Genomic DNA, 26,799 nt, shown 5'->3' with positions numbered 1-26,799 from the left:
TGTTTGGCTCGAGCTCATGGTGCAAAGGACCCTAGGGTGAAATTACTCCGAACCATCACTTTAAAATGCAGAGTGCCTCAGAGTTGGGATGGCACTATGTGACACTGCATTGTGGTTGAACTGTACTGCTGAATGCCAAATCTCCTCAATCCAGATTTCATTAAATGCTTCTGTATAAATCATCAAAGTATCTCGAACCTCCTTCACGTATCCAGACTGGAGCTGCTGCTGAGTATCTCAGTAACAACAGGCGTCAACAAAAAGGATTCCAAAAGAAACTACACAACTGATAAGTGCAAATCCTATTTTATTTTGACTTACCATTTCTGTTTTGAAGGAGACAAAGAAAGAACTGTCTAAATTTGTTGTACCTTATTATAGTCTAAAGTGACTTGATTTATTGTTGGTTTGGAAAGACAGCTGATTGTTTTCCGAAACCAGTCCGGATTGAGCTCTGCACAAAGTGTCTGTAGTGATTGTATCTTTCAGGAAGTTGTTCTCAACTGGCTAAGAAATTCTATTTTGATATAAGTCAAGAATCTGTGGAAGCGGTGTCCCATTTTGAAATGTGAGCCTCTGACTTGTTTCTGGCACAGAGGTTAGGCGTTGATGGGAATGTATAACAAGACATTTTTAAAACTGAGTTGGCATCACTAAATTTCAAATTACCACCACTGAAGTACAACGTTTAATTGTGACTGAAGTGTTTATTGATCCGTGTATGGTTGAACTTTTTACTGCTTTAAAGTGCATGCTGTAAAATGGGTAACCATCATTCCACACGCTAAAATTGAGCCTGTACGACAAAACATACAGCCTACGCAATTAATTGTATCATTAAATGTAGTGAACAGCTAGGGTTGCCAGTTTCACAACATGCCATATGCATATGCGAGGTCAGTGGTGTGATAATACAGTGTAATTGTAAGGGTATTACATTACACAGTACGTCAGAATTGTTCTTCCCTGGCACAACAATGACACCATCATTGGTATTTGCATCAAAGACATTTTTGTCTTGTTTCTTTTTTTATCCATCTTGGCTCACTGATGCATGAATGAAACTGTATATTAAGCCATGCTGATTTTAGTTTAATATCACAATCCAGAAAAATAAAAATAAACTATACAAACGTCACGATGAAGCTGATCCTTTCTCTGAATCTCATCTGGGCATTCTCGAGCACAGGTAACTCTACTTATTCTTACAATTAAAGCTGGGCGATATGGAGGAATTCAAATATCACGATATTTTTGACCAAACACCTCAATATCGATACTGTAGGGTTGGCTATTGGTGCTTTCACAAAATATTTACACAATGAGAGTTCTGACAAACATTTTTGATAAACACGCTAAAAACCGAGTATGCATCTTGATAGCATGCCAATAATGGCATACGAATTGACGTGTCATACATACGCTACTTCATGAGATCAGTCTGATTTGTATGAGCTATGGGTTTTTAAGGTGCGGCCACCCTGTAACGGATTATTCATACATCTTTTTTATGGGTTCCTGGGCAAAGAAACCAGTTGAGGGACATTTGCGTTGGATTTGTGGGAAAGATATTTGTGATGTTATGGTAAACATTTGTTTATTTTCCTGTTAAGATTACACCAAGTGTTTGTCTGATTGTGCAGCTTATGTTTCGTTAAGTGTTTATTTATGTATACGTATGAGAGACTGGAAGAACCACACCTTCAGGAGAGAATTTATTATTGATGCTCTTTATGATTGGGTATCCTTTGGGTTTTTTCCGATACCGGTACTAAATCGATACTTTTAAAACGGTGCCAGTGCCTAAACGGTGCCTGAACCGAAATATATTGAATATATTTATAATGTATATAATATAAAATATGAAAAAGGAGCACAGAATGACAATAATGTAATAACAATAACTTATAACAATAACTTATTTCACCAGTAACTTGCTGGTAAACGACAAAAACAAGCACCAGATGGGAAGAGGGTATTTTACAATAACTTAAAATGCACCACAAGGCTGGCGAGTTTCAAGTGAACGCACCATCTGTGTTGTTTTTCCGACAACGGCAGCGGCAGTCAGACTGTTACGTTCCGGTGTTGGAATCCTCTACAGGAAAATAAAGTCACACTTTACACCGCTTAACGTGAGCTGGCATTATTTTAACCACACTCTTAACCCAAATTAGTTGACTTCACTCGCAAATCACTTGGAAACCTGTTGCCCTATACCACTTTAGCTTTTACACAAGCTGAAACTAAACATGTCGAGTTGTATTAACATAGAACCTTAAGTTTAATATTTCTATTTATTAGTAGTGTGTACTCAAAATCATTAGAAAAAACTAGCTATTATGACTTCTTATTGCTACTCATCATTTATTACAATTACTGTATTTTCCTCTAATTCAATTAGCTTTTGATTTTTTTTAAATATGGTATAAAACATTGTTTCAATTAAATTGGATGGAAAAAAGAAACACCTCTAAATGCTCCAATGCATTTTATTTTTAAGAAAAATGGCAAAACACAGCCAATCTTCTTATGACAAACTTAACATCAGGTCAACTTCAACACGTCCATTTCAAATCATTGAAACAATTATGTGTGTGGGTGTCTGTGTTGTTTGTGTGGGTGTTGTCCGTGTGTGTGGGTGTTTGTGTGTGTTGTCCGTGTGTGTGTGTGGGTATTGTCAGTGTCTGTGTTGTATGTGTGTATTGTGTGGGGGTGTTGAATGTGTCTGTTGTTTGTGTGTGTGTGTGTGTCTGCGTTTTACATGTGTCTGTCCGCTTGTTTTACTGAGATGCTGGGAAGATGTGAGCACCTTCACGCTCAATGACGAGTATCCCACTGTCAAGGTCAGGGCATGAAATTAACACCCGCCCACACGCCAAATGTGGGTGAATTTTGCAATTGGCGGGTAACACTGTCAATCTACCTGCCACTTTGGCGGGTAGCCAATGAGAATTGAGTGATTCAGATGCGTAACTATCGGTAAGCACGGGCCTGGTCCAATCAGGGGCCCGCATCACTGGAAGACATTGATTGACAGCCGGGGCTCCCTATCGCCAGAGACTATTTAGAAGAGACATGCCACTTCCTCAATCCTCAATACAACTTTATAAGGACTATATAAGGCGGTTGTATGCACATTTCCCACCCCTCCCGCTGGAAAGCCAATCTTCTGCTTTTTAACAGTCAAGCCGGTAAACATTTAAGCCTATCGTCTGGTTCCACTGACGCATGCGCACATTTGGGGTTTTGCGACAGCGGAGACGATTTGGCGACAGCGAGTTGTGGCGTGTCAGACGGGTGTGTGCAAGATCAGATGGAATCCACATGGAAGAGGATGATAACAACGCCAAGGCACCGGACTACCAAGGTAGTTAAAGCATTTTATATCGACCACAAATATGTTACCTTACATTCTAAGTAAAAGACACAAAATATGTTGTGTTATCAAGGTACGGCGTAGCTAGTTAGCCAGCTTTCATACATAGCTAACGCTCACTTGGCTAGCCAACGCTAACTTAGCTAACGTTAACGATGTATGTACAAATTGAGTATTTATTTTGACCGTGCTTAATTTGTAAAGCACATCAGTTTCCGCTGTGCTGTGGTTTCGTTTTTTTTGTTTTTACTGTGTGAAGCTTGGTTGCGAGCTCTGAGCTCAGCCCCCATCCTGCACATCACATATTTGTTTAAGGCCACCTATTCGATGGCATTTGAGTGGGCAGGGTGAATGCGGTGGAGATCGGTGAACACACCACTGTTCCTGAGCGAGGTCTTCAGCCTCAGTATCATTTTTTTTTTTGCCCATGTTTTGGGGGGGATCTTTTTAATGACGCCCTCACATTTACCAATGCATTCCTTTAGTAAGGAAGATGGCTGAAATAGCCTAGATGTGGTGGTGTATTTTTTTTTTTTTTAAATGAAGGCAAGGCATCATCCTCCGCCAGAGCGTGGTAGTTGTGCTCGCCGTCATTTGTCCGCACGAGCAAACTCTCACATTCTCCACACTCTCTCACTGATAGCTCTTGAGCCACTTTCCGTGCGACCCAGCCAGACACATAGGCAAGTGCCTCCTTTTCGCAACTGTCCACATCTGGTATGTCCTACAACGAGCAATATCGAATTTAGTGAATTCTGAAATATTACAGAAACATATTCATTTTGGATCATATCAAGTCATATTCAGTGATCACCTGCTCATTAGCCATTATTTGCTCTTCATCCAGCTCTTCATTTTCACATTCAGGCACAAAAGAGCACTTTAAGATAATGTTGCATTTTAATTCAGCAGGTTGTAATTAAATGACCAAGTAATAAACAATTTCACCCAATCATTATGTTACTTCAGGAGCACAAAAGAGAGGTGTGTCTTTGGATTGTTAAACAAATGACATCAACATTTCAGCAGAATTGCATTTTACATAACAACTACAACTGTTTACTGTGTATTGGGGAGGCTTAATTATTTTGATATGACATGATTGGGATTGTCATGATATTATTGTGTGTACCCTTCCAGTAATAAAGAGTTATACACTGGCCATACCTGCTCACTGCATTTCACAGGAGTGGACTGCAACAACTGAGTGGCATTATCAGGAATGCAGTTTGTAGCACTGCCCTGCAAGCTGATGATGTTGGCCACTGATGCACTCCTTAGTGTTGCAGCAAATTCCCTGGCATTGCGATGAAAGCGGTGTCCTCCCTTTCCTCTGATGACTGAGAACAGGTTCTACAAAGAGAGGTAAGTGCATTGTTGTGTAAAGATATTTCACCCCCTCTGACATCAGCTGCTGGTGAAGCATCAGGGTACTCTGGATGCTGATCACCAGTCCCATCTGGCATGGTTGTATTTTTCCAGACCTTAAAAGGATTGGTCTGAGTTTTAAGGTACCATCCTCATCTTAGTAACTCACCTTGGAATTTACCCCAAGGCTTACCCAAATTTCCAGGACTTTATCCAGTTGATGCTGTTGTGGAGATACTGGAGCCTGGTAGTGTTGGCACAAAGTGGCCTCCTCCACCATTTACTGTCTCTCATGCTCCTGCGGAACCATTTTAATTTTGGTGATTTATAGAAGTAGCCTACACACAAGCTCACAATTTATGACCTCAGTTTCAATGATACATGTACACACACTGTGCACACTTTAATAGAACCATGTTTGTGCATATTTTGTTTGTTCTTGTGTATTTTAGTCCCACCTGGAATTGAGGATGTCAAAGAGCCTATCCATGTCCTCTGCAAATTTGGCTGTGTGAAGAGCATCCTCTGTGAGTTTATGGTGTAGCACCATGGTCTGCATGCCTTGTGAATGTCAGTGGAGAATACTCAGATGTTTCTCAGTGTATTATTTTTGTGTGTGTTTTTGTTGTTGTTGTGTAGCTGTACCTGCTGCTACGGAGTGGCTGAAGACCTGAGTGCCAGTTTGACCCTCATGTTGGTGAATGGAGGCAAGTAAATATGCCGCTCTGTCAGTTTAGGAGCCATCCGGATGACACTTCTTTCTGTGTCAGGTGTCTCCATGTCAGATCATGTCCCCCAACCTCAGAGGACGTCATTACAATGAAAGTGAATGTAAATTTTAAAATGTTGTTAAAGTTTCTTTTACATTCAGTGAATGTCTTTTAAAGTTGTTCCGGATTGATTTTACAAGATGTGGAACATCAAATATGAGTGGAATTTGTCTTTGTAGGATGCAGTGTGATCCATTGCCATCCTCATTGATATCCAAGGAAGCACCAAGGGCTCTCATGGCCTTCACATTTGTGGACCCCTGGTCACAGACAATGCATTTGACCTGAAAGTAAGATGTAAGTTATTAAGGATCAATCACCTTTTATTTTAGCATTCTGTTTTTCACTATGTAATACACAACATACATTCAATCCAGCACTGTCGAGGCGGGTGACGGCTTCCCTCAGTTTCCTGGCAATTTCCTCACCTGGCATGGCAGTTTTGGACAGGAAATAGGCAATTGCCTAAAAGGTGAAGTGTGAGGGAGGAAAGATGTTTTTAATATTTGTACATGTATGTACTCTTCTGAGTGTACACACATAGTAGTGTTTCTGAACTTTGTGGATGCTTCCAAATGTTTACTGTACTGTTTGTACATTGTGCCCATTTATATTTTGCTACCTGCTTCCATTTTCCATTTATGGTCCTAACCAGGAATACCATAGCATGACGAGCCTGGGAGCCATCTGGTGTAAGACCATCAATTGAGTCTGTTTTCCTGTTGTAGTCAAGGTGGCCTTTTATAGACATCTCGTCCAGCACAAGGGAACACATCTTCTCTTCCTTTGTCATGGTCTTTGTTTTTGTTTTAATTTTTGCAAGAACACCATGCAGAAATCCAGGCTACAGAATAAATGGAAGTATTGCTCTGTGTTAAATCTTGCATACTCTGCGATGACATTCATGACTACATTAAAGTTGCAAACGTGTATTTGTGCACTCATGATGTCAGAATAGCGCAAGTTTATGTGGGTTGAGTTACGCGGCATAAGTAGAGGGTGTGTCAATGCGATATGTTTTTAACTCACATCAAAGCTCCCCAGACTGCCCATTACGTGCCTCCTTAGAGTTGTTTTACTGGGCAGCTTAAATACTCTCTGGAGTTCAGAGTAGCACCTTGGGATGTGGTGGAACAGTTGGACTGCCAAATCCTTCTCGCTGGTCTTATATATCTGGCCATGTTTGGCCACCCTGCCCATGGCAATTTGCATCTCAAAGAAATCTTTGGTTGCCTTTGGAAGGCAGTCAGTGGCCAGTGACTCCCTGCTCTTTCCTGCTGTCTGCTGATGTTGCAGTCTGCAAGTAAAATGACTGGAATAATTACAGTTATGTACATTACATTTTATTATCACAACGTGTGCTATTACACTGCTCACATACTGTTTTTGGAGTTTTCTTATTTTAAAGTTCATATGGAACTTGAGCTGCCGCATTTTGGCCCTCTCTCCCTGCAGGAGCCTTTTATGTTCCTTGATTTTCTGTAAATTTATTATAGGATGTTAATATGATACAGTTTCTATGAGTAAAGAATCATGTTGGATATGCAGCGATCACTAATGCCATTTCACCTTGTCTTTCTCATTAAGTAACTCTGCCACAACCACTTGACACTGTGGAGTGTCTTGCAATGGCACCACTTCAGGAAGACCGGTATGTACCTCAGAATCTGTAATCATATTACACACAGTATTGATGCATACAGTTTTGGTGAAATCTATGTTGTATATCTGTTCCTGTTCTGTAAACCTGACCGAATAAATCATTGAAAAGATGATAAAGAACAGTACACAATATTTAAACAAAGTTAAAAAACCTTTTAATTACATTTATTAACTGTCATGTGCTTGGAAAGAAAGAAAACAAAACATAAGGGGTCAGGGGGTCCATGAATATGATTGTGAATCCCTTTTCTATGGAAATTTTTTCACTGTATTTGGGTACCTCCTTCCTATTGTACAGGGGTGTGCAGCCGATAAAGGACAGGGATGGCTTTGGGAGCCAGCCGCTTTCTTTTACCCTTAAAAAAATGGTAACTTTATACAGGTACATTACTACATTAACAGTGTTTTTCAGTCTCTGTCTATACAATACATTGTTATTGCTGATAAAGTGCAAACCTGCTTATATTTAAATAATGGAGAACATTATTGACCATACTTTTGATATTAGGTCCTCTGGCCTGAAATGATCTTCACAGACCACATATCCTCCCCTTTCTGCCTCTGTTTTTGTTATGTGGGAGGACAGACCTCCCCTCCTCACATTATGAAGCCATTTCTGTCTCCTGTGTTGATTAATATTTTAATAAAATACATCATCAGAATGCTGTGTCAGGCTTATTCTTCATCTGGTATTTCATATTCATTTATTCATATTTTCATAGTGGGACCAAATGTATTTTGTTTTTATATTACTTGGCATTTCATTGCCTAATATTAAGGCTAAAATGATAGTTGCTTTATGCAAAGTAACTAACTCGTTCATGAACAAATCCATGTCAAATGCTTAAACCTGAGTACAGCACCATAGAGATAAGCGTTTTAAATGTCTTCTCTGATTAGTGTATCTGAACTGTATTTTTAGCTATATGGTCTATGTGGCATGTTAGGCTAGCAAGATATACAATGACAATAGTAACAACAGTAAGCAAGCTAAGGTTAATGGTTATAATATTTAAGACGTTAATGTTACCTTTTATTCTCCTTTGGGAAGGTGAAAAAGGATCGCCCACATCCCACTCTGTTATTGCACCCATAGAAGGCACATAAATGTGGCATATGTACTAAAGTAAAAAAGTAAAATATAAGATATGGAGTAGCTCTAAATTGTCTCTGAGTAGCTTTAGAAATGTACGTCTTGATGCTAATGTTATTTTTGTCCACCAAAATACGTTACTGTTTTTGAAAAGGCGGCATATTTGATATGCAGTGTATGTGTGCGTTGTGTAAATATAGATGGGAACGTAATATAAATTGTCTCTGGTTATATGCTGACTGTATCCCTAATGTCAATAAGCACAGCATTTCTTCAAGGGTTTTTAAAAAATAATTTTATTTTACAGAACACATAACGTTATACAATGAGATTACTTACAAAAATATTCTGTCCATATCAGGGCTAGATAAAGCAAAGAAAAAGTGAGACACTCCTGATGTCAGTCCTCTCATCTCTTATATGCAGTGGCATAACGAGCCAAGACCGGACCCCTATGCAGGATTATCAAGGCTGGCCCCCCTACTACAGCACGTGATGACAACGCAATGTCCACGAGTAGGCTACCATGAATTGGACAGGATCATAGAGACACAGCAAGTCCTGTTTTTCACCTTTAATGAGGCAAAAAAAAACTGGCTGGTAAAAAGTCACTTTGGCAGGTGGGTTTAAAAATCCACCTGCCAAAGTGGCTGGTGGTCAAAAAAGTTAACTTTATGCCCTGGTCAAGGTCACAAAAAGAATTATCATCATCATCAGGGCCCAGTTTAAAAAAAAAATGTAATCTGGATCAAATTGATCCGGATTTGGAAATCCCATGTTTTGCTATCCAGGATCACCTGAGGCCTATACTACGAAGCAAGATTTGGCGTTAACGAGCTAACTTCAGGTTCAACCCAGGGTTTTCTGTACTACGAAGGTGGATTAGTTGTTATCGGGTTCAATCGCCGTGGTAACTCATGCTGAACACCTAACCTGGTCGGGAGCAGGTTAAGTTGGAGATTAGAGATCAAACGGTGTTAAAGCACTGCCTACTGACCAATCAATACTCGATTGATAACGGCGTCACCGTTCTTAGTAGATCAGGCGGAGCTTGGTGCGAGGAGAGAGAGAGGGGGAGAGAGAGTGGTGCGCTCATAAAAGTAAACATTTAGAGAACGACAACCCTGTTAACATTCACTGATGGTATCTTTATGAAAGATATAGATTTTAAGAGGAGGGAATTACATATAGGCTATTTGTCGGCTTCTTCAGCCGTGTGTTGCCAATACGCACATCGGTTAGAATTATGTTTTGATATTTTTTTATTTTCTCTCACAATCGCTTACCGCTGCCAGGGTTTCAACTGAAATAAAAGGCTAAAGCAACGACAGTTCATGGAAAGCAAAAGTGTAATTATGGTCAGATCTTGTGCCTGACTGATGGGGCAGTGACCAGTGTAGTCTAATGTAGGCTATTATAGTGGGTGTACTGTAGCCTATTGTATATTGGCCAGAATCTGCCTTTGGGGGAGGAGGGGGGCATATCATAGTGGGGGGGACAGGGTGTCCTCCCCCAGGGAAGTTTTAAGTATCAACGACTTCATTTCCTGCATTCTGATACACTTTAATGCACCAATTTATGGTAAAAATACCTTTATTCAGCCTATAGATGTTAAGAAAAAAGCACAGAAGACAATTCAAAATTTATCAAAAATATAATGGAAAGTAGCCTATGTTATTACGTGTCATTGGGCATTTTTAAGTGGGTAGCCTATATAGAAATCCTGGAGCTTACTATCACGTAGACTACACCACTGGAAGTGATATTGATAGGATAAGCGTTGTGATTTACGTAAAACAGCGTTGGCTTTTTTGCCAGCTTTCCTTCCTGCATTTTCCCTGTAAAACCGTGTTTGTGTTCTTCCTATTTATGTAGAATTATAGTTTTCTCTTCTTGTTTAAAATATGCGGCTCTGGTAGATTGCGATTGGTTGTGGTGCGCAAACACCTCCTCTTTTATGTGAACGCGCGCGCCGCTGGATTGGGAAACCCTGAGTTGACTGAACTAGTTGTTAACCACCGTCGACACAGGTTATGCGGGACCACGGTTGTTAGGGTTAGTGAAGCCGGATAACTGAAAGAAATCCAAAGCATGTTGATCTTGATTTGTAGTACAGGCCTCAGACCCATCTTACTTTTATGCCAGGTTTTTTAAAGGAACATTGGATTGGATCACTGTGATCCAAATACCAAATTTCAGGATTACCAAATCCTGTTTACCAGAGTCTTAAATGGAACCAACAGTGTAGCCTACTGGCTCAGCAAAGAACAACAGGTAGACAAAATACCGGTGGTCACAAATAGCCATTGTTTGTTTTAAATTTAAGAAAAAGAAACACTGTAATAAACAGAAATATTTTACATTCCTTATTTTCTTATGTTTTTTGTTTGTTTTGTTTTTTGGTTACCATGTCTCATTAGATGTGACATGCTTCATATATGCTTCAAATATGAATAAATGTATTCTTTGGATGAAATAGATCCCAAACCAAGTTCAAAGTTTTGAAAAACCCCAAAGGGCGGTTTGATCCAGATCAAATGTAAAATCGGATTACGTGATCTGATCTTAGTTTGGAATCCCTCTTTTGCTTTTGAAAAACCCATTTCCAAGATTTGATCCAAGATTTGATCCAAGATTTGATCCAAACCGTGATCCGAAATCAAACTGGATTACTTTTGAACAACTGGGCCCAGATTCCTAAATAAAGAATAACAGAAGAGCACAATCATTACATTAGATTTCTCATTTGAAAAACAACTTTAATCAATATAAGAGTGTCATGGTGAAAAATAAATAATTGTGTGGAAATTATAAGAAAGCAAGAGCTTACTTACAAAGCCTGCTTTGAAGACGTTTGTGGGGTTGTCCCCAAGGATGATAGGAAGCCCTCTGAGCACCTGTGTCCGGATCGCAGTTGGCTCTGTAGCCTGGCTATGGCTAGTAGGCTAACTTAACGTCATGGATCCCTCTCATGGGCGCCGATACCGTGGGTGCTCGAGCTCCGGAGCACCCACGGAAAATACTGACCACCCACGAGTGCCAGACTGCCAGTTCATTTTTACGTGAATCTAAAATTAAACACTGCAGCTGTGGAGCGTCTGTCATAGTGTGATTGGTTATGTCGGTGGCATTGATTCTTAATTTCCCACGAAGCTGATCGCGGTTACGTGCCAGTTAAACTTCTCATCTCCAATCCTGTCTGTATTTGTGAGAAGTGGCGCTGTCTGTCCTGGCTTTATTACGGCGTGTGTGTTCGTGTCGGCCGCTGTCCGTTTCCTAAGGTTTTGAAATGCAAACACTTTTTTTGTAAAGCGTGTGCGCGTGTGAGCACCCACGGAGGAAAACATAAATCGGCGCCTATGTCCCTCTGCACAGAAAATAATAAAGTCTGGCTTTAAGGATTACACATCTGACCAGGCAAAGAGAAAACATATGGCAGTTTGCAAGGTCTGCAGTACTTATTTCCGACGTCGAATTTCATCAGACACTTCAAATCGGGAGAGATTCGGGTTCCAGTCTCCATATTCAGCTGAACCACTATTTGGACATTTGTGATGGACAGACCTCCCTTCAGTTTTGGGCCATGAATAAGCACACCCTCCCCTCTTTGTTGAGCGAATAAAACTAGGCACACATACACACACACAACACAAACTGCTCTCTCTCTCTCTCTCTCTCTCTCTCTCTCTCTCTCTCTCTCTCTCTCTCTCTCTCTCTCTCTCTCTCTCATAAACACACACACATGCAGACGTAAGTATGTGAATAAAGCTAGGCACACATACAACGCACTCTGCACTCTCACACACACACACACACACACACACACATTCACTCACCAATATTAATAACTTTTCACTCTCTCTTTCTCAAACGCACACATTCACTCACAAATACACTGTCAAATATCAACATATACTTTCCATTCCATGTGATAAGCAAAGGTGGTGGGATTCAGCTCCTCCTAAAGAATATGTTTTGTTCTTTAAGAGAAGGAAAGGTTAAAGGATGTGTTTCTGTCTCATAAAAGTGAGGCATGTTTGAAGAATATTATTTGACTTAGGAACCATTATACTTTAATTGTTTGAAGGAATTTCATGATTTAATGTCATGTTTGAGGCATATTGAACAATGTTGATTTATTGTTGGCCTAATATCAGTTTTAGGCTGTGATTTTTTTATCTGTGTTAATTTAAACTCTCCAATGTATGTGGACGCAATATCTTTTGAGTAAAAAATGCAAATAAAATTTCAGCAATTCATAATCACTGTCTTTAACTTGTTTAAAAATGGAAACATTTGTATGACTTGACTTGTGACTTGCTTGACCAAAGCTATGACTTGACTTGCTTGATTGTCACAAAAAATGACTTGGACTTGCTTGAGACTTGAAGGTTAAGACTTGAGACTTGCTTGCGACTTGCCCATGTGTGACTTACTCCCATCTCTGCTTATTCGTCACGCCCCCGGTGTGTAACTGTCTTAAGTCATGTGTAAGTTACAAGTCTTAACCTTCACCGTCTTGAACAAGTCCCAAGTCACTGTGTTTAGACTCAAGTAAGGCTGTACCAACAAAAAAGGGTGTAACCTCTTGGTTGTTGTTTTTTTGTTTCTGTTTACAAGCACAGACCAGGTAAAGCAGCCGTTAACAATGCATGGGCCCGTTTCAGGAAGGAGGTTTAACAAACTCTGATTCTAACCCTGATATCTGAGTTGATTTACCCTGAGATGGGAAACTCTGAGTTTTTGGTTTCAGGCTGCATTAATACTACGATTCACCATGGTAACAACCACAAACAAACTGGTGGGCGAAAATACTCATGCACACATACAGCGAGTTCGAACATGTATTTAGTTAAAAAATCAACAGAGCGGCTGCTGTAAAAGAGAGAATTTGCGTGGGAGAAAATTGCTGCTGGAGTCAATGCGTTAGTTCCAATATAGTGTATATCAGTCGTTCCCAACCTGGGGTCCGGGCACCCCTTAGGGGGGCGGCAAAGATCACAGGGGGTGCGCACGTCTTTATCTGGTTTGAGGTTGAGGTAAAAAAAAAAGTTAAACAAATTATGATAATACACTAGAATATAATGTAGGGCTGCCACCTCTCACCGGCAATTTCCACTGGATGCGGAACGTCTTCGGAACGTCGACGGAGTCATTAGGTTTCCATTAAAGTCAATCTTTGCATTTCCACTGACTGCGGAACGTCTGTGTCCCTACTCCGTCCCAGTTCCGTCAGTCCGCAGCCCTCCGCAGCAGATACGCAGAGCTTCTATTTTTGACGGACGACGGAGAGCTCCGCAGCAATTCAGCACATGGCAGATAGTGCGGGACAGGAAGTCGAGAAACAAAATAAATGTCTGGTTAATTTTCAAAATAAAATACACCGTGCTCACGGCGAATCATATTTCCCTGCACTACACCTTGAAAACACAGCACAGAGTCGTTTCCCCTCTAGTCCTCTGAATGGAAACAAACTGTTGTTGGTTTTGTGGTTCTATTCTACCTGAATTCGCGCAGGTTGAACTCACTTTGGGTCTTAATATTAAGAGAAAATTGTTTTTACAACATTGCTTACCCAGGTAGCAAACAGACGTTGGGCCAACGTCAATATTGGTTGGTTACGTTGGCCCAACCTATACAACAGAAATACAACGTTGGGCCAACGTTGGTATGGTCAGCTGCGATGGCCCGACCTATCTGACAGAAATACAACGTTGGGACAACGTTCGTATGGTCAGCTGCAATGGCCGAACGTTACTTCCCTCAAAATATATGCTTATAGCATTTCATGTTTTATCACTCTTCCCAGTAAACATGGCGAAAAGAATATTTTTCTGGCTCGTTTTTATGACGTTTTTTCCAAGCAATATAATGCATCAAATGTGTGAAATCAGAACAATGTATTTATTAAAGATTACAAAGAAATGACAGGAAATCATATGACAAAAGATGGATGAATAAAATAATATAACAATAATAATTTCCTCTACATTCACATTTTGTGTAAAACTGAATATGTAACATAAGGGGGTAAAATGAGGTAACATGTTCAATCTTTCCTTTTTTTAAGTACTTTATTAAAGTTTATGCAAAACAAGTTTACTGTATAAATACAGTATAAGTAATAACATACAAAACCAAGATAAAACATGTGCAAATCATTGCATAATGTGCAAAATATAATAATATATTATATTTTCCTGGACTTAAAACACATTCAATGCATATATGCATTGAATGTGTTTTAAGTGCAGGATCTTTCATTAAGTGCTCTGACACAGTGACTGTTTATTACAGTCTGCTGTAAAAACGTTACATCTGGTTTTAAATACATTTTCCTGGGCTAATCCCTTATCAAAAAAAAAAGCTTTGCTACAGACAGCAGCCTTATATCTGCGCCCAGTGTGTTGACAAACAAGTCACCAACACCGACACTTACTTTTAGCTTACTTCGTGTTTCATACAATACATTTCAGAAACATTTACTTGTTAATCATTGTTTTAGTTGTCTGACAAGTCATCTAAATAAACCTTTCCCAGCAGCAGATCCGTTTGACATGTAAAACACCGTATGTAAACAATGTACAGTTTATTTAGCTATGTAAACACCGTATTTTATAGGTATCATACCCTGTCCTCGCTTACACAACATGAATACCATCTAAACATCTGGATGCATTATATACTGTCTATGGATGCATCAGACCTAAAGATGAGCGCGAGCTCATTCTTACAAGAGAACGGTGAGTGTGTGATATAGAATTGTACCGTTATTTTCCGTTATCTTCTAACTGTTAGCCTCCACTTCAGCCGTTAACGTTAGCCCAGCCAGTTCAAGGTAATCTGTTCAATTAAATATATTGTTTTGTTATATATTTATTTCAATATGTAATCAATCTGTTATCTAGTAAGGCTCGATCTGTTATATGGCTTCACGTTAGCAATCTGATGTAAATTTCGCCTTATAATTTAGCATATCGGTAATTTAGCGACAGCTAGCATCTACATCTAGCCTGCTAGCTTCTAGCTAACAGTTAACGTTAGCTAGCTATCGAACCATAGCTAGGTAAACATAGCTTTCGTAGGCATACGCTAGCTAGATTAAACAGAATTGAAATCAGCTGTAATTAACGTTAGTTATTTGTTTGGCAGCATATTACAGAGATACGTAACTACACACTAGCTATGTCTGCAAACATTTATTCAGACAGAACACTTAAACGTCAGGCAAAGCGGAGGGCTTACAACGTCCTTAGTGAGGTTCATAGTGAGGTTAACGTCAATGCTGAATCTGACGCAGCCGACGTAAATATATGCCTGGCAAAAAACGTCCCTGCTGATGATGTGTGGTCAGACGCTGTATCTGACTGGCCCATGTCCTATGAATCAGACGAGTTAGAGACTGAGTTTAATGTTGACGATAACGTGATTGGTGAATTTTGGTCAGATGCTCTAATAGAAACTGACTCAAGTGATGACGAATCTGTTGAGTCTGCAGAGTGTCTTGGGGAGGAGCTCAGAGGTTGGGCAATAGACAGCCAAATACCACAATGCCACCTAAATGGGCTCTTGGGCATCCTGAGAATATATCATCCATATCTCCCGAAGGATGCCCGCACTCTTTTAAGTACTCCAACTAATTATGAGGTCCAGCAGATTGCTGGTGGCACCATGCATTATTTTGGAGTTGAGAAAGGCATTAGGCATGTGTTAAACCAGATAGACCCTCTCCCAAAAGCCATTCATTTACAAGTGAATATTGATGGACTACCTTTGTTCAAAAGCAGCAATCAGCAGTTCTGGCCCATTCTAGGCTTGGTAGAGGAAGACAAAACAAAGCAACCATTCGTCATCGCTTTATATCTTGGATCTAAAAAACCAGAGAATGTCAATCTGTTCCTGGAAACATTTGTGAATGAATATGGAAAGCTTAAATTAGAGGGTGTGGATGTAATTGGCAAATGTGTAGATATTAAAATTTCCAATTTTGTTTGCGATGCAAGTGCGAGGGCTTTTGTAAAAAACATTAAAGCCCACAATGCATACCACGGCTGTGAAAAATGCACACAGGAGGGAACATGGGCGGAAAATCGCATGACTTTTCCTGAAGTTGATTCACCCTTACGGACAGATACGTCTTTTATTAATAAAGATGATGAGTTTCACCATAAAGGGACCAGTGTTTTGACGGGTTGGAATTGGTATGGTCACCCAATTTCCATTAGATGTTATGCACCTGGTTTTTCTTGGGGTTATGAGAAAGTTGATAGGTTTTTGGATGAGGGGACCACTTCCAACTCGTTTAGGTGCTCATCAGATAGGCCTAATTTCTGCAGCTCTTATGTCCTTTGCCATGACACTCCCCAGAGAGTTTGCACGGAAAGGGAGATCACTTGTTGAGGTAGATAGGTGGAAAGCAACAGAGTTCAGAACTTTTCTCCTGTACACTGGTCCAGTGGCACTGAAAGACCATCTGCCAAATGTTCTATACCACAATTTTATGCTTCTGCATGTAGCCATTCGGATTTTATGCTGCCCCTCACTGTGCCTCCAGTACTGTGATTTTGCTGAAAAGTTACTGATCACATTTGTTGAGCATTTTCAATCTGTTTATGGTAATTACGTTGTGTATAACATACACGGGCTGACACATCTTGCCAATGATGCAAGGCAGTTTGGTGTGCTGCATAATTTCTCAGCTTTCCCATTTGAGAACTTCCTCTACACATTAAAAAAAATGATTAGGGCCCCTACCCAGCCCCTTCAACAGATCATCAGGAGATCATGTAGGATGTCAGAAAAAGCAAATGTCAGAACTAAAAAAAGGGTGTGCAAGGATGGTTTTTACCAGGAACATAAGAATGGGCCTTTTCCATACAATGTGACATCTCAGCAGTTTACACAGTATAAGCAATATGTAAATGGTGGATCTTCAATTAGTTTATCAGAGGGAGACAACTATATTCTGTTCAATGGAGATATTTATATAGTGAAAAATATTTTAAAAGACAAGGAAGCATCGCATCTAGTCTGTCTTAAATTCCAAAACAAGTCATCTTTTTTCACCTATCCCATTGATTCATCGAGTCTTGATATATCCTTTGTGAAACAACCCGGGCAGTCATTGACTATTGTTCCTACGCAGACTGTTTCAAAAGTCCTTCTTTTACAGTATAAGGATGGGTTTGTGGCATATCCTTTACTGCATACTGCTTGATTCCTAACCCCCCTTCTGCATCTGACAAATGTACAGTACTTACCAATCATAAAGAATAGTAATAATAAGATTTAGAATAGTTTAGATCATTTCCACGGTTAGGGAAATTAATAGAGCTTCAATAAATGTATATAGTTTGTAACACTAGATATTTATTTTTATTTTTATTTTTTATAGATGTATTCAATAGTTGTTTTTACTGAAAAGAATGAGACCGAGGTTATACCAAGTGACTGGCTGAGCATTGACAAAAAAGTTTCCTTTTGGCCCCCATATAACGGTACAAGATGTAGAAAAGCAGTTGAAAAAAATGAAACTCCTGATGAAGAATGGGACGAATATGAAACTGAATGGGTGGCTGAGTATGGTAAGTTATTGAGTAAGTATTAAGAAATATAGAGAAATAACTATTCAAATATATTGCTCAAAATTAAAGATGCTCCTTGTAAACTATGCCTAGACAAGCAGTTCTTTTCAAATGTTCAGATAATAGGTTTAGTGATGTTGTTTGTTTCTATATTTAGGTTCCTATGAAAAAGCCAGAAGAAAGCTGGTGAAGTTCTGTGAAGGCAACAGTTTGGAGTCTACAGATGAGGACAGTGTACGGAAAAGAGTGTATGTTTCCACTGTTCTCTGTTCTCCTTTTATAGCCTACTGCTTATTTGCAGTATAAAAATTGATTACTCTTAATGTGTCCAACAGACCATCGGCAAAATATGTAAATGGATTACATCTGGTACAAACAAAAAACAAAAATAAAATGAATGTAACCAAAAAGAACTTTGCCTGGCTAAGTTTTACTATTTTCAAATGATAAACCCTTTTCACAACCACAATTAAAAAAAAAACTTGGGATGTTATGTAAAATGTCCAACTCTTGTAAACCCATATTTAGGACATGGACAGCATATCAAATGTTGAAAATGTCAAATTTTACTATTTTATAGGAAATGTAAGCACATTTTGAATTTAATGCCAGCAACATGTCTAAAAAAAAAAGCTGGGATTGATACAACAAAAGGCTGGAAAAGTTATGTTATGATAAAGACAACAAAACAAGAGACACAGTCTTTCTCTTTATACGTTCAATTCTGTATAGTTATAATGTTGCATCTTATGTTTGTCTTATTCAGAAAGAGAACTCCGGCTCTACCAGATGCTGGAAGAGATAAAGGGTCAAGTCAGGCAGAATACGCTCCTCCTTCAGGCCATACTGAGAAGAGAGAATGCAGCTGAAGTTGTAAATGAGGAATTTCAGTTTCCTTTAAGGAGCATGACAGGCATAAAAGATCTGGAGGATAGGCTGTCAAACAGAGACACACAACGTTCTCTAGTAAATTCTAATGATGTTCTGTAACTTCACTTAAAATAATACTAACATATATAGAGACCTAGACCTGATTTACTGCTGCTTAACACATGATTTGTTTTCATAGACAAGATATCTTACCAGCTTGGGTGGAACATCTGCCAAAGACATTGTCCACAGAATCATGAGGGAGATTATGACCAATGAGTTGGCCAACAATTTTAATTGGCAAGGGAGAGGACAGAAGAGCCCCTTTTCTACGCTCTTGCTGGCAAAAGTTGTCATAGGTGATATGTTTTAAAAAACATTCAAATATTCAAATTTTAGACATAACTTTGAAATAGCAAAAGAGGAAACAACCCCTTACAGTCTCACATAATGTGTCATTGAATGAAATACAAGTCAATGGAAGAATGCCAATTAATCAACTAATCGTACAGAACTCTACAAAATACAACTCAGATGATCTGTCGGCTAACCCTTTCTCTGTTTAATTTTCTTTAATTTCATGCTGACAGATGCAGCCAAAAAACAAGGCACAAAAGTGGTGGAAGCCGAGGAAAAAATTAAAACCTGGCTGAAGTACAGCGGAGACCGAAATGGAGGAAGAAAAAAAAGAGCAACAGAAAAAGGTACACAAGGCCTTTAGTAAGGCCAAGTAATGGTGATGTTTTTTTTTTTTTTAAGACTGATCAAATACCTTTGCAAATGGTTGGAGTTTTAAGTAATTTACATTTTGATAATTTTTTTCTTCAACACAGAAAAGCAGATGCCTCCCCCTCATGCAGATTCCAGCAGCTGCGAAAGTGAATGTAAGTGTCTTCCAATGATTGTTTTTTCTTCCTCTGTCTAACCCACCATTAAACAGAGGCGTATTTCATCTTCACTAGGCATACAGCCTTATCTTCACTGCATGAAGATGTATAAAAAATGTGCTACCCCAACATGTCCAAACTTTTTTTGAAAATGTCTTGCTGGCATCAAATTCAAAATGGACGTTAAAATCCATCCATCCATCCATCCATCTTCGTCCGCTTATCCGGTGTCGGGTCGCGGGGGGAGCAGCTCCAGCAGGGGACCCCAAACTTCCCTTTCCCGAGCAACATTAACCAGCTCCGACTGGGGGATCCCGAGGCGTTCCCAGGCCAGGTTGGAGATATAATCCCTCCACCTAGTCCTGGGTCTTCCCCGAGGCCTCCTCCCAGCTGGACGTGCCTGGAACACCTCCCTAGGGAGGCGCCCAGGGGGCATCCTTACCAGATGCCCGAACCACCTCAACTGGCTCCTTTCGACGCAAAGGAGCAGCGGCTCTACTCCGAGCTCCTCACGGATGACTGAGCTTCTCACCCTATCTCTAAGGGAGACGCCAGCCACCCTCCTGAGGAAACCCATTTCGCCGCTTGTACCCTGGATCTCGTTCTTTCGGTCATGACCCAGCCTTCATGACCATAGGTGAGGGTAGGAACGAAAACTGACCGGTAGATCGAGAGCTTTGCCTTCTGGCTCAGCTCTCTTTTAAATCACAACGGTGCGATAGATTGAATGCAATACCGCACCCGCTGCGCCCGATTCTCCGACCAATCTCCCGCTCCATTGTCCCCTCACTTTCGAACAAAACCCCAAGGTACTTGAACTCCTTCACTTGGGGTAAGGACTCATTCCCTACCTGGAGAAGGCATTCCATCGGTTTCCTGCTGAGAACCATGGCCTCCGATTTAGAGGTGCTGATCCTCATCCCAACCGCTTCACACTCGGTTGCGAACCGATCCAGTGAGTGCTGAAGGTCGCAGGCCGATGATGCCATCAGGACCACATCATCTGCAAAGAGCAGCAATGAGATCCCCAGCCCACCAAACTGCAACCCCTCCCCACCCCGACTACGCCTCGATATCCTGTCCATAAATATTACAAACAGGATTGGTGACAAAGCGCAGCCCTGGCGGAGGCCAACCCTCACCTGAAACGAGTCCGACTTACTACCGAGAACCCGGACACAGCTCTCACTTTGGTCATACAGAGATTGGATGGCCCTGAGTAGAGACCCCCTCACCCCATACTCCCGCAGCACCTCCCACAGTATCTCCCGGGGACCCGGTCATACGCCTTCTCCAAATCCACAAAACACATGTAGACCGGTTGGGCATACTCCCAGGCTCCCTCCAGGATCCTTGCGAGTGAAGAGCTGGTCCGTTGTTCCACGACCAGGACGGAATCCGCATTGTTCCTCCTCAACCCGAGGTTCGACTATCGGCCGAACCCTCCTTTCCAGCACCTTGGAGTAGACTTTACCAGGGAGGCTGAGAAGTGTGATCACCCTATAATTGGCACACACCCTCTGGTCCCCCCTTTTTAAAAGAGGAACCACCACCCCAGTCTGCCACTCCTTTGGCACCGTCCCCAGACTTCCACGCAATGTTGAAGAGGCGTGTCAACCAGGACAGCCCCTCCACACCCAGAGCCTTGAGCATTTCTGGACGGATCTCATCAATCCCGGGGCTTTGCCACTGTGTAGTTGTTTGACTACATCAGTGACTTCCGCCTGGGAAATCGGCGACAATCCCCGTTATCCTCCAGCTCTGCCTCTAACATAGAGGGCGTATTAGTCGGATTCAGGAGTTCCTCAAAGTGCTCCCTCCACCGCCCTATTACCTCCTCAGTGGAGGTCAACAGTGTCCCATCCTTACTGTACACAGCTTGGATGGTTCCCCTTCCCCCTCCTGAGGTGGCGAACAGTTTTCCAGAAACACTTTGGTGCCGACCGAAAGTCCTTCTCCATGTCTTCTCCAAACTTCTCCCACACCCGCTGCTTTGCCTCTTTCACGGCAGAGGCTGCAGCCCTTCGGGCCCTTCGGTACCCTGCAACTGCCTCCGGAGTCCTCCGAGATAACATATCCCGGAAGGACTCCTTCTTCAGTCGGACGGCTTCCCTGACCACTGGTGTCCACCACGGTGTTCGTGGGTTACCGCCCCTTGAGGCACCTAAGATCCTAAGACCACAGCTCCTCGCCGCAGCTTCAGCAATGGAAACTTTGAACATTGTCCACTCGGGTTCAATGCCCTCAGCCTCCACAGGGATGCACGAAAAGCTCCGCCGGAGGTGTGAGTTGAAAGTCTGTCGGACAGGGGCCTCCTCCAGACGTTCCCAATTTACCCGCACTACACGCTTGGGCTTACCAGGTCTGTCCAGAGTCTTCCCCACCCCCTGACCCAACTCACCACCAGATGGTGATCGGTTGACAGCTCTGCCCCTCTCTTCACCCGAGTGTCCAAAACATACGGCCTCAGATCAGATGAAACGATTATGAAATCGATCATTGACCTTGCCTAGGGTGCTCTGGTACCAGGTACACTTATGAGCATCCCTATGTTCGAACATGGTGTTCGTTATAGACAATCCATGACTAGCACAGAAGTCCAACAACAAACAACCACTCTGGTTTAGATCAGGGAGGCCGTTCCTCCCAATCACGCCTCCAGGTGTCTCCATCATTGCCCACGTGTGCGTTGAAGTCCCCCAGCAGAACAATGGAGTCCCCCACTGGAGCCCCATGCAGGACTCCAGTCAAGGTCTCCAAGAAGGCCGAATACTCCGAACTCCTGTTTGGTGCATATGCACAAACAACAGTCAGAGTTTTCCCCCACAACCCGCAGGCGTGGGAGGCGACCCTCTCGTCCCACCGGGTAAACTCCAACACAGCGGCGCCAGCCGGGGCTTGTGAGTATCCCCACACCCGCCCGGCGCCTCACACCCTGGGCAACTCCGAGAAGAAAAGAGTCCAACCCCTATCCAGGAGTATGGTTCCAGAACCGAGACTGTGCGTGAGGTAAGCCCCACCAGATCTAACCGGTAGCGCCCCACCTCCCGCACCAGTTCCGGCTCCTTCCCCACAGAGAGGTGACGCCCCACGCCCCCAGAGCCAGCGTCTGCCGCCCGGGTCTGGTCCGTCGAGGCCCCTGACCTTCACTGCCACCCATGTGGCATCGCACCCGACCCCAACGGTTCCTCCCACAGGTGGTGGGCCCATGGGCTGGAGAGATGGGAGCCACGTAGCTTGTTCGGGCTGTGCCCGGCCGGGCTCCGTGGCAAACCCGGCCACCAGGCGCTCGCCGACGAGCCCGCCGTCTGGGCCTGGCTCCAGACGGGGGCCCCGGGCTTCCTCCGGGCAGGGTCACTCCATCTCTACCTTGCTTCTTCATTGGGGTTTTTGAACCATTCTTTGTCTGGCCCCTCACCTGAGACCACTTTGCCTTGGGAGACCCTACCAGGAGCACAAAGCTCCAGACAACACAGCCCTCAGGTTCACAGAGACACACAAACCTCTCCACCACGATAAGGTGATGGTTCACGGAGACGTTAAAATGTACCATGAAATACACTGTTAGACTTGTTATGTAGATATGCGGAGTCACTGTAACTACCCCCTTAAAATACCATAAGTGTACATGTTTTTTACAGTATGATGCCCTAACCGCAGTTCCATTGTACAGTATGATACTGTAACTTGTATGAAAAATGTGGTGTGGTTGTTTACCACAGAGCTGAAGTTGATGGGTATTTGGTTGGGGAGGGGAAGGAGGAACAGTCTTGTTTAGAAGCTTTAGAAGATTTGTGAAGGATGATGGAGGGGCCGAACCCATGGTACTTCTGCTTGCTGATCCACATCTGCTTGGGGGCCTCCAATCCAGACAAGAGTATTTATGCTCTGGTGGGGTGGTCCGTACTGAAGAGAAATGGTCATGAGTTTATCTCATCTAACTGTTAACCGACTAACAACTTGTGCAAAAACATAGAATATGACAGTATACATTTCTTTTGAGCAGGCAGGGTACGTAGCTGCACTGTTCATTGTACTGTCTGTGAACATTTTTCTGATGTGTGAACTATAGTACATCACACAAGAAAATGCTTACCTAGTTTGATGTCTTCCACTCAAATTCGGTGAGCCCTTGGAGGAAGGTGGTGACTTGGGCGATGCTTTTCACTTTGAAGTGGTTCTGAAATAATACTTACTATGAACATTGGGCCTCATTCACCAACCGTTCTTACGAAGAAATGTGTTCTTAAACCCTTCTTACGAACTTTTTACGAAGATTCTGGCATTCACTAATGTTTTCTTAACTTGGATTTGTTCTTAGCTAAGAACAAAATCTACGAACACTGAAAAGCACTCTTACGCACATTTGAGTGATGACAATTTGCTCCAAATGATTGCTTACTGCATTTTATTTAATTCTACAGTCGTTTACAATGATAGTATTGTACTGTAATGTATTTCTGATCATTTGTTGAAAAAGAAATCATATTATGCAAAAAAAACACTAACACTATTTGGTGATTGATCGGTATTTATAGGGCCAAAATGCAGTGGTAGAATGTAACAAAGTACAAATTCGTCCTAACTGTACTTAAGTACATTTTTCACGTATTTGTACTTTACTTAAGTAGACTCAATAGTGCATAGCCTACTTTTGACTTTTACTTTGTTACATTTTGCAGCAATTATCTATACTTTCTACTCCACTACATTTCTACAATGTTCCGTTACATTTTCTGATCAGTTTCCCCCCTGCCAAAACGTCTTCCTGACCGTCACACGTTTGTCTCACCAGTAAAGTTTGGTTGCCGTAGATACTGTATATATGGGGCCCCGCTGATCCAAGCCGGCTCCGGTGCTCCAGAGCCCGGTCGCAGCGCCGCTGACCCTCGGTAATACAGCCCCGGTAAAAGTGAAAAATCATAGTTGCCATCTATTTCTCACCACAGCGTCGTTTACTCCTCCGCCAGGCTGCGTAAGACGCGTTCATAACTTATTTATTTGGCTGGACCTCTTCACATCTCCCCATTTGCGCTGCTTCACACACTTTATTTGCTTACTTGCATGGTACATCAATCCATGAATAAAACCAACCGCATTCCGATTCTAACACATTTCCGTTTTATGCTGGTTAGGATAGGAACTTTTTTTAAAAGCCAGGCCTTGTTTGTGGTAGTGGACAGCTTATAATTTTACTAAAGTAAATATGTCTTATTTGTACTTTTATTTAAGTACTGAGATTCAGTACTTCCTCCACCGCGGCTCCGACAATCTCCGAAAACCTGTCTCCCAGGAGGTGCACAGGAAGTGTCATGTCCTTATATGGGTATTTGCGGGGCGTTTTCTTATGCTAATTAGGAACAACTGGCACGAGCTTTCTGTTACGAAGACGTGGGATTCATCGATCCTAAGAACACAGGTGGGAACAAATCTGCTGTTTAAGAACACGTCATGAATCCGACGTAGACTTTTCTTAGAAACCTTCTTAAGAACATATTTAAGAGAAAACTTAGGAAGATATTGGTGAATGAGGTCCATTGTTTACCAAACTAAATGTTATTGCCACCAGCATATAACAATAAACAATACTAAGAATTGCATTCATTTCTCAGTAATAATTAACATAGATATATGTTACATTTTAACATATTGCTCAGTAACAAACTAAGAATAAGCCACATCTATTACAGCACACATATCCTTGATGGAACAAACTGTGTAATACACTTGTAATAACTAAGCACGTGGCTCCACAGCGCTGGTCCGTTTATTGGTGATTGCACGTTACTAGCAAATTGCCCTAACAACCTGAATATTAACACGTGGCTACACAAGTAATAAAAAATATGCACATCTATCAGCTACGCAATAAGAAACACAGCAAGAGCAATATTATATCTATAATATATCTCTCTCCAAATAAATGTCATGTCGTAACACGGAAGAAACTTTCGAATCCACATAGTAGCCGAGTTATTGAAATATGAATAAACTAGTTTTAACATTTACACAGATAACGAGGTAGTAAAACCCACGACAGTTTAGCAAAGTACTGAATAGTTTAAACTTACGTTCTCACGTTACACACATCACTTCAACAAGTCCGAAAATGGGAACGAAAAGATAAAGAAAGGTCCCTTTTTACAGCTGCTGCAGTCTGTGCCTTTCTTCTGTCTGAGCGCGAGTGATTGGCAGGAGATCAAATCGATGACTCTCGTCACTGATTGGTCAATCATCTCAGGAGTGAGAGCAAGTGTTACTATGGCCTTTTTTTACACTGATTGTTATTATACATATGAAATAATTAAAATGTATATTTTTAAGTGCATGCATGGGGTTATAAAACACAATAACAAGATTAAAAAAAAATGCCATGCATTAGTATGCAGGGAACCAGTATGATGTAGATAACTCTTATATTGTTAGAATAACAGATGTATTACAAGTTAATCACATAATATATAGCTAGATAGCTAACAACATTATGTTGTCAAGAAAAACTTAAAGCCATATAAAAGAGTCCTTTGATCAATTGTTTAACGATTGGTCAAATTTAAAGTTAAGCGGCTAGGGAAATAAATACATTTTACTTTCCCCCCATCAACCATGGTAGCTATACATTCAACTCCTAACACCATTTTCTTTGAGTTACACAATCTTTAGCTTAGGTCTCAAAAAAAAAAAAAACATACAGTAAATCACTGTAAATCAAATGTTAATACCCATAATGCATAATGCATATTACAGTAATGAACCGGGAAAGAAAATTATGGTACTGTAGAAATTACAGCAAAGTCTAACAGTGTAGACAAATGTGTAATTTGTGTAGTGTGTAAAAATGTCCTTTTCGCAAATGATCACATTCTGTTTTTCTGTTTGCTGTTTATATATTTTACACCACACCCCAATTTCTTTCTGTTTTGGGTTGTGTAATTAAATAGAACGACACATCTTAAATCTTCTAAAAAGTTCCATTATGTTTGTTGTTTCTTTACAGGAAAAGATGCTGCTACTTCTCCTCCTCTGATCCGTCTTCATCATAAGAGCCACAATCTAATTTGCTTCAAATCTTCAAAAAACTGCAGAATACGGAAGAGAATCTGCACATTTTCTTAGTTTTCAGCTGGGATTTTTTGGCCTTCTTCCACATTTTCTTTGCCGCCTTTTTGGTTTCCTTGTTGTTGAT

At 41.3% G+C, this 26,799-nt stretch overlaps 3 long non-coding RNA genes across 8 annotated transcripts; 2 read left to right on the top strand and 1 right to left on the bottom strand.

The window, feature by feature from the left end:
• The first annotated feature begins 3,104 nt into the window (after positions 1–3,104).
• LOC114568404 (uncharacterized) lies at positions 3,105–5,455 on the top strand. Of its 2 annotated transcripts, none has more exons than XR_003694279.1 (4): positions 3,105–3,370; positions 4,567–4,744; positions 5,200–5,274; positions 5,348–5,449. It is a non-coding gene; the product is annotated as an uncharacterized LOC114568404 (long non-coding RNA). The 2 variants fall into 2 exon arrangements; XR_003694278.1 differs by having other exon boundaries at positions 3,107–3,370; positions 5,387–5,455.
• A 241-nt stretch (positions 5,456–5,696) lies between these two features.
• LOC114568407 (uncharacterized) lies at positions 5,697–7,841 on the top strand. 5 transcript variants are annotated; one of them, XR_003694282.1, is made up of 4 exons: positions 5,697–5,814; positions 7,105–7,168; positions 7,478–7,561; positions 7,688–7,841. It is a non-coding gene; the product is annotated as an uncharacterized LOC114568407 (long non-coding RNA). The 5 variants fall into 5 exon arrangements; XR_003694284.1 differs by adding an exon at positions 5,895–5,989 and having other exon boundaries at positions 7,478–7,841; XR_003694283.1 differs by having other exon boundaries at positions 5,697–5,807; positions 5,895–7,168; positions 7,478–7,841.
• A 15,329-nt stretch (positions 7,842–23,170) lies between these two features.
• LOC114568412 (uncharacterized) lies at positions 23,171–25,769 on the bottom strand. Its single transcript, XR_003694289.1, has 3 exons — positions 25,685–25,769; positions 23,710–23,793; positions 23,171–23,519 (listed from the first exon to the last, which is right to left on the bottom strand). It is a non-coding gene; the product is annotated as an uncharacterized LOC114568412 (long non-coding RNA).
• Positions 25,770–26,799: the final 1,030 nt, after the last annotated feature.

This window comes from Perca flavescens, chromosome 14, assembly GCF_004354835.1.
Source record: "Perca flavescens isolate YP-PL-M2 chromosome 14, PFLA_1.0, whole genome shotgun sequence".
In the NCBI taxonomy this organism is placed as follows: domain Eukaryota; kingdom Metazoa; phylum Chordata; class Actinopteri; order Perciformes; family Percidae; genus Perca; species Perca flavescens.
This window is presented reverse-complemented; position numbering and strand designations above follow the sequence as displayed.